Source organism: Chlamydotis macqueenii, chromosome 22, assembly GCF_036417535.1.
Source record: "Chlamydotis macqueenii isolate bChlMac1 chromosome 22, bChlMac1.mat, whole genome shotgun sequence".
Lineage (NCBI taxonomy): Eukaryota > Metazoa > Chordata > Aves > Otidiformes > Otididae > Chlamydotis > Chlamydotis macqueenii.
The window spans coordinates 5,135,513-5,144,670 of record NC_141577.1 but is presented as its reverse complement, the minus strand read 5'-3'; positions in this window follow the sequence as shown (position 1 = coordinate 5,144,670).

The following is a 9,158-nucleotide window of genomic DNA, read 5'->3' as shown; positions in this document are numbered from 1 at the left end:
TGTTTCCTTGATTGTGCTGGTGAGGGGGAAAGCAGGGGATGATTGGCTGGATCCAGCAAGTCCTCACTGAATTAACTAATCCTCATCACAGCTCCTGGGCTGAGGACTCAAGCGGTCTTTCCCTTAGAAGTCCTCTTCAGTGCCATCTCACTACCTCTTAAAACCAGGCCAGGGTTTACTGTGGGCAAAGCACCAAGCACTCTGTGCAAAGCGGCAGCTGGAGAGCACAGGCCGTGCCTGGGGACAGGCGACGGGCCAGCCAAGAGCTTGTTGGTAGGGCCCAGAGGATGGACGAAGGCAGATAACCATTGCCTGATCAAGGACAGGAAGGCAATGAAACCTTTTGATTGGAAAGAGCTTTTCAATCGCAGGTCCTGGTGCTCGTCAGGAACCTCAACCACCCCGATGGGGCAGAAGGGCAAGGGGGCTGTCTGCAAGCAACCCAGGAGACTTCTGGGGTGTGTTGGAGACAATCCATGAACCACGCGATCCAATGCTGAACCTGTTACTCAGAAACAAGGAAGAGATGGCTGGGGGTGCAAAAGGTGCTTTTCCAACAGCAACCATAAGGTGGTGGAGTTTAACATCCTGAGAGAAGGGAGCAAGGCAAATACAGAATTACCACATTGGACATGAGCCCTGTGAAGAGCGTTTTTTTGCAGTAAGGTTTTTGGACCCATATTATTGATTAATCATAGAATCACAGAATGGTTTGGATTGGAAGGGACCGTTAAAGCCCATCCAGCCCAACCCCTCTGCGAGGAGCAGGGACACCTCCAACCAGATCAGGTTGCTCAGAGCCCCAGCCAACCTGGCCTGGAATGTTTCCAGGGATGGGGCATCCACCACCTCTCTGGGCAACCTGGTAGTTCTACTACTCAGTGTAAAAAATTTCTTCCTAATATCCAATCTAAATCTACTTCCTTCTGTTTTGAAACCTTACCCCCTAGTCTTATCACAACAGACCCTGCTTGAAGAGTCTCTCCCCACCTTTCCTGCAGCCCCCTTGAGGCACTGGAAGGCCGCTCTCAGGTCTCCCCGGAGCCTCCTCTTCTCCAGGCTGAGCAGCCCCAGCTCTCTCAGCCTGGCCTCACAGCAGAGCTGCTCCAGCCCAATCTTCTATGCCCTCGTCCCTCATGCAGTTCCTTTTCCTGCGCTCTTGTCTCTCCTTTCCCCTGAATGCGATTATCTGTTCTTTCTCATCAGCTCCCATAACCCTTCCGTCACTGACAGCAGAGTCAGGAGCAGTTCCCCTGTCTGTGAATACCTCTGACATTCCACCCCTTTTGTCTTCCACAAATTGCTCTTTCTTTGCAAAGTGCCAATCCTGCCCTGAACAGACATGAGGCCGCCCTGCCTGATGGGCAGGGGAGGAAATCCCTGTTCAGAATTCGTCTCCCCTAGCAGTTTCCCTTGTTCAAGTCAATCTCCAGAGACAGCTGAACACCAAGCCCGCTTAATACAGGTAGATCCAGGAAGGGATCTCACTGCTTGGATTCAGGACCCACCATTGTCTCCTAAGGTGGCAGGAGCATGCAGGGACCACAGGAAAGGGCAGGGACCACAAATGAAAACGACAGCTCACCACAGTGGCTATACGTGTGTTACAGCCATGGTTCACAGCTCTTTCTCCTTGCTAGTCCCCTTTGTGTGGAGGTTCTGGCCAAGAGGCAGCGGAGAAAGTTTTCCTGGGCAGTTGTCTTCATCCTTTTCACATACCTGGAAAACCTTGGTGCTTAGGTGTCCCTGAGCTCTCTCTGCTTTTTCCTACCATCACTTCCCTTCCTCCTGCACTGCATCCATGCTCAGGACTTTGGCCTCCCTACAGGGACCCCCATCTGCCACGAGGCCTCCCCCCACCTGCCCCTCCGTGCCACCCCTCAGGCCGTTGCCTTGGAGCAGTGGGCAGACTCCAAGCGTACCCTGCCTGCATGCACTAGGGCCTAAACATCCCCCCAGTCCAGAGGTCCCCTTAGCCCCTGTCTATCCTGAGCCCCCAATACCCTACACCAGCACTTAGCAGATGCCAAGAATCCCACCTCAACCCAGGCCCCTGATCGCCATCAGTGCCTCCAAGATCATCGTTCTCCATTATAATTAGTGATTCTCTGGAAGCGTCTTTGTATCCCCTTGGGCTGGGTGTTAGGTTGGCTCATGTCCAGGGTGATGCTGTGCCAGGGGTTGACTCCTGCTGTCGATGGGGTGGCAAAGCAGAACACAAAGACCATAAGGTTATTTAGGAGAAGCAGCACCTTCAGATGGGATGGAGGGTCCCTGAGGCTCTGCACCAAGATGTGGGCGAGATGTCCAGTCTTCTGGCATATTTAGAGGACTTTCATAGTTAGGGAGTTCTCCAAGGGAGGGTACTCTCCTGGTTATCTTAACCAAAGATATGGGGCAGAAAGAACAAGCCACCATGTGTGGCATCTCCAGAGCCGCCCAGACTGACGTGCGGAAAACGGACTCCACAATCTAGAAGATTGTAAAGTAGGTATGTTTATTCAGCGCTGGGCAGCACGGGGGGGATAATCCCACCAAAACCGTGCGCGCCTTACGTGGCAACTCACTTTAGATTTATACAACCGTTACATATACATAAAATTTCACAATACGCCTATACATATGCATGAGCTATCCCCACTTCGTATTAAAATTAGTCCCAAGGGGTCATTTTCATAAAGTCCTCCTGTCTGGGCTTGCGCAGTGCCTCCTGGTGATGGTCGTCGGGGGTACTGGGGATGAAGGCAGGTGACTCCTCTTCATCATCGCTAGTAACCTTTCGTTCTTGCGCAAACTCAGTTATCCCTTGGCTTTCATTCAAGCTGCAGGGTCGGTTTTAGCTGGTTCTTGAAGCGACCCCCCCCCCCCCTAGTCCTTACCGGGAACTGTCTTTCGTGAAGAATTGCAAGATTTTCTGCTTCAGATAGTTTGCACAATGGTCAGCAAATTATTAAGCAAGTAGTTAGCAAAACATTAAGCACTATTTATCAACTTGATTCCTTAGGATGCACAGCAATAATTAATCAATGCCATATCTACTAAAATTTCTTTAACTCCTTCACTCAAGTCCACATTCCTGTTAACTCCCCGGCAGTGCTCAGAGCGCCAGAAGGGAACCTTGACTCATCCAAGATGTCTCCTGGCACCCGTGCCGCAGCTCGCTCTGGATTTGGCTCCAAATGCCTTTCTATTTTCTCAGCAGGGAGAACAAGAGATGAGCTCTCTTCACAGCACATCATGAGACTCGCCCACCTGTGCGAAGCGCTTTGGACTCCTTGTACTCACGGCACTGTTTTTAGTATTTAATGAATGAGCGTTAAAGCCAGTAACGTTGTTTGGCTCCATTTGAGGGCTCCAGTTTTCGTTCTTGAAATGTTTTTCATCGGTGCAGCTCTGAAAGCTAACTGGGTTCACTGAAACTCCCAAAGCAAGAAAAAAAACAGGTCATAAAAGGCTAAAGGAGGACAATATTCCTTGAGATGTCTTCTGCCAGGAGAAACAATGCAGGAACACATTCTGTGTTGGGAGCACTTATTGGTGATTCATATTTTTTTAATATACATTTAAAAAAAATATACAATTGCTTGGGGTGGCTGTAGCAGCTCTGCTGTGAGGCCAGGCTGAGAGAGCTGGGGCTGTTCAGCCTGGAGAAGAGGAGGCTCCGGGGAGACCTGAGAGCGGCTCCCAGTGCCTAAAGGGGGCTGATAAGAAAGATAAGGAGAAACTCTTCAGCAGGGCCTGTTGTGATAGGACAAGGAGTAATGGCTTTAAACTACAAGGAGACAGATTTAGACTGGATCTAAGGAAGAGATTTTTTCAGAATGAGGGTGGTGGAACACTGTCCCAGGTTGCCCAGAGAGGTGGTGGATGCCTCATCCCTGGAAACATTCCAGGCCAGGTTGGCCGGGGCTGTGAGCAACCTGATCTGGTTGGAGATGTCCCTGCTCCTGGCAGGGGGGTTGGACTGGGTGGGCTTTGAAGGTCCCTTCCAACTCAAACTATTCTATGATTCTGTGATAAATGAAAACCCTGTGTGGACAAAACTGAAAATAGACTTTACTGGTAATGGCCAAATACAAGTGCAGAAGCTATGGGGTCTCCATCGCTTAGCAATGTGCTCATCCTTCCAAGGTAGACTCGCTTGAAGCATCCACCTCCTGGGTGGACAGTAGACCCATGATGTAGTCTTGTTTCCAGCCCTGCCTCTGGCTCCATCTGTTTGTTCCTGACCAGACTCCAGGGGTGGATCGTAGACATTCCTCACCATTTGCCATGTCTGTCACAAGGTACCCAGTTACTGCTGTCCAGCTCTACCTACTGTGTTTGGACCCTGTTGGTGAGGGGATGGCCTGTGCTGGGTTCACCCTCAGCTCCTGGTACGCTGGCCCTCAGAAAGCAACATCTTCTCCAAAATCTGTAGGCAAGCAGGCAGCCGCGGACTATGAAATCTGGTGACATGCCTGTCTTGGATGTTGAAAACAGAAACAGAAAACTCCCGCTGTCAACTAACCCTGTTAGCTCAAATGGGTAGGTGTCCATGTCAGGAAGTTAAACCTCTGGAAATAACAATTTCTTCTCTTTTTTTAGATTGTTTTTTTCAAATGCATAGGAAATCATGCTCTAAATAAATCACATCGAAAGACTTTCTGGATTTAGACACCTAAGAGCGTTTTCTCCAGAGGCAGTGGAAATCTCTAGTATTTTGAATGTGAACAAACGAACTTTCTTCCCTCTATACAGTTCCTGATGCCTCCCGTAGTCATCAGCACTCTGGAGATTATCTTGGATTCTTGCTTCCCTTGAACGTCCGAAAATAAAAGCCTTCATAAGCAAAAAAAAAACCTACTGTACATGCTTTATTCCAGTCCTAGCAAGAACACTTTGTTTGATTCCAATCCCTCAGGCAGTCAAGGAGTTTAAGAGAAATTTTAGCTCATTTTTTTTGGCCTGTGGCTCCTACAGGTAGCTAAAGCTGCCTGTCACTGGGCATGGCTTAACATTGTGTGCTGGCAGCTCAGGTAGAGCAAATAATTTTTTTCCTGAAGTTAAAATTATTTGCATCAAGCTACAGATGAAAAGAAAGCGTAACGCTTACATATACTCCAACCATAATAAGAGAGATGAAGGCAGGGCTACTGGGGAAAAAATTGCCTATCAGTTTTCTCAAATATTTTTAACACAATTTGAACATATTAAACTGATGCTCATTTCTAGTCATGGAAACATACAGGTTCTGCCCATTCATCCCAACACTTTTGTCAAGTGTTATTCACTAGACTGGGGGTGGTATCTAGGATGGTACAGAGGAAATGGGACCCAAAAGAAATTTCCAAAGCAGTGACTGCCTGTGGGTTTGGGATGGATCTTTTGAGGGCACTTTTCAAATCTGGTCTGTCACACTTCTCATCAAAAGAAGCGATGTTGAAAAGTATCTCCGGGATCAATCATTCAGTCCCAGAGCTCAAACATGACAGTGTCACATCCTCCTCTTCATAAAACCCTTGATCCGGCTATGTTGTTTGTTCCTGTCTGCCCTACAAAGAGCTGGTTCTTGGTATTCACTGATCTTGTGTCAGGGCACACTTGATTTCTACTGTAAATCTAATTATGAGCTAAAAACATGTCAGTTCTGAGCTTAAACCCATGAGTTCTGAGTAATCTTCCTCCTTTAGGTAAGGTAGTTCAGCCCTTCTCTGCTTAAACATCTGGCATACAGAAAGAAGAACCATGATCCAGCTGCTGCTGTCTCCCGTTTTGGGGCACTGTTATTCCCAGGGCTGTGATGGCTCTTTTGAAGCACAGGAGAAATTAAGCAGAGGCTGCTGTTCCCTAATTGCTGCACGATGTTTTTCTTCCCACTGGCACTGCCGAACATGGTTTCATCTTGTCTTTGATCTTGCTCATGGTCTGGCCTTCATCTTCCTGTCTCAAACTGTTCTCTTTCATTTCCTGTGGGTGGAAGAGATGAGTCCATTCCTGTGTGCGGAAGAATCAGATATAAGATTATTGAATCCTGTTTGCTTAGAGATTGCCAGAAAGATGGATTTTAAGGAGTGAGAAATGCCCAGTGTTTCAGTCAAAAGCCTTGGCTCCATAAAAAAAGGTAAGAGCCTGTGTTGGGAATGTGGTCAAGTGAATTAAAACCCTCCAGTATCTGCTCCTAATACACTCTCTGTGATGCTGCCTTTCCACTTTGTACGATATAAATACTTGTTCTGCTGCCAGACTTGAAGAAGATAATGCATTATGACTAGCTGAAAGGTAGTTTGTCTTTAGAAAAACCTGAAGTTACTTGCTAAGACTGACCTGTTAAAATCAGCTTTCTATAATTTCCCAGCCTTCAGCCAATACCTTGCTCTTCCCCTTATACAGCGCAGCTGGACATGGAAAATCAACCACGCATTTCTCAAAAAACCTGCCTTGGGAGACTGAGCTCTAAGTGCTAAATCTAACCCAGGTTTCTGTAATTCACAAACTTCAAGACTAGAAAAAAAAAGTGGTTGTAATTTATTTAAGTTGGCAGCAAAGTCAGCAAACATCCTGTTGTCTCAGCTTAAATGGCTGTCTCCTGAAGAGACGTGGTCAAAGGGAAAACCAAATGCAGCTGAGGACCCACAGTTAGTGTGCAGCTCTTCCCTAGCTTTCATTGAAGAGCCTCTCGAGAGGAGGTTTAGAACCCTGCAGTCCAGACAGCCTCCTTGTACAGGGGTTTTGTCAGAGTCCTGTGTACTTGAATTGCGTTTAACCACGAATTAATTTTCTCTTTCTTACCAGACCTGGACTATGATTTGTGACCCAGGGTGGGCAGGTGGACCTGAGGCCCACAGGCTAAGTACCAACAAGATTCTGCTTATTTTCTACTGCTTTCTCCCAGCTTTTCCTACTGGGAGTGTCCTCTGGCTGTCGCAGGGCACTCTTGTCTGGTTTTGTCAGCTCGCAGGTCTATTCTGCACCCTGAGTGTAAGCACACAGCTCTTCACTGGCATCTGCCTCCGACTTCTTCACCAGCGAAGTAGCTGTGTGCTCAGCTATAGGTCAGAATCAAACTATGGATTTGCTAGTAGAACAGGGAACAAAAGGTGTGATATCACTACCAAAGCTCCTTTTTTTTTTGCAGAAAACTGCCCCCACAAACTGTGTGTGAGTTGACAATTTCTCTTAATTGCAGACCTTCAGAATTGTCACTACTGCATCCACGGCCCATTAAATTAACTGCTGTTTTCGTCAGCTGTCAGTCTGTGTAGTGATGTGGTCTGGCAGTGTTTCTCAGTATGTCTCCCTGGGATTACCATCCGTTACTCTGCATCACCAGTTTTCTCACCTTGTTTGTGAGCCCTTCCTGTCTCCCAACATAATTTTAATGGGACCGATGGCAGGATGCTGCTGGAGAAAAAGCCCAAGCAGTGGCAGAGTAACTTCTGATTTTTTATATTTTTTTTACATGCTTGGACCAGGAATAATGTAGTAAGAATGATGAAAGAGGCAAGCCAGGACTATGGGTCACAAAGCTGGCTGAGCAAGTCAACTGAGTGGAGACCGAATGGGTCTTGGATGCCTTGTGCTCCTACTCGTGACTTGAGTGAGGGATAGATCAAGGGACCCGAGTGAGGGATTTATGCCTTTCCATCAAAGCAGGCATGTCAATTAAGCAGTGCAGCTTGTGCCAAGTGTCTTTCCTTTACTTCGGCAGGCTACCTATGTTGAATGTAGAAAGGTCAGCAACAATGCAACCATAGAGATGTGTGTCCTGACCATCAGACACTCGCCCCAGTGTTGAGGAAGCCAGATCAAAGTTGGAAGAATTCTTATTTTGCCACCCAGAACCAAAGTGCATTGAGTGTTCCGTGCTGCGTGCATGCACTTTCTCTGTGTTGTGGGGCTGACGTGCACCTGAGCTGAGCACGCTCTGCTAGCTGATATGCAGCAGGACCGAGCTGCAAGCTGTGGAAGACAAGTCACAAGTGCCCTCGGGTCAAATTTAGCTGCTTGATGAAACAAAGTCAGTCACAGGAAAAAAATGCATTTGAACCCGTCACGTCACCAGGGATGACGGCATTATCACACGCACTAACTGACATTTCATCAGGGACAATGATACTAGGAGTCATATTAATTAATGGTAAGATCCACATTTCCACAATTTGTCCTTTTCCTCTGACAAATGACAAAAGCTTCAGAGCTAGTAGCGACAGTCTCCTGATGTGATTCAGGTCTGGGTCAGACAGAGGTCCCACAGCGGACGGCTCTCAACGCTCACACCAGCAGTGCACATGGGGCAGCAGAACTCAATCGCTTCCCATCACCTGCCAATATTTGGTTAACTGGTTTCTCCTTTTCCTGACAATACCTATTATTAGTAGTGTAGCATTTCAGGAGAAAATAATTAGCACTGCAGTCTTTGCGGGCTGATGTCTGCGATTCAGGATATTATGCACCTCTCAAGCTCGCACTGAGAAGTAGGGACCTCCTCTCCCTGCAGTCTATATTCACACGGGACTTTGGACACTCTCTTAAATATATGATGTCAGGAAGTGCTCCAGCAGCTGCGGCACTCCTGAAGGCTGCTGAGCGGAGCTATGCTGTGCCCCTCACACCTTCTTCCTCCCCCCAGTGCTGTTGCTCTTCCCATCCCCAGGGAGCCTGGGCAGGCAGCTGAACTGGCAGAAATGGAAGCCTGTCCAAAAGACAGAACAGTTTTCTTCAGGTTGAGCTGCCATGAGACAAGGCAGGAGCAGACCAGTGCCTGGCTTGATGCAAAGAGAACTGCAGCATCTTCGGTGGTGACACAATGTTTAGCAGGCCTGTCTGAAGCATCACGTCACAAGCTTAGTCCAAAGGACAGGACTAACTCAAAGAGTGCTTCCAGCATGAGCAACAAGAACTCAGAAATGCTAACTGGGTGCCTCTGGTTAATTTAGGTGGAAAATGCTGTGTAAGACCAGTCCTGAGTGCTACATTGAGCACTCCTGTTTTGCATTCTGGGTCCTTTTCCATTTTCTCCCTGCGAGGTTTCAATGTTCCTGTTTTGCTGATCTAAATAACAACCAAAAGCACTCTCTGAGATGGCGTTAATGAGTACTTGGCTGCTGAAAATTCATGGTTGCATTTGAAACGCTAGCAAAACCGTGTTAGTTTATTCCACAAACTGTAAATGATTG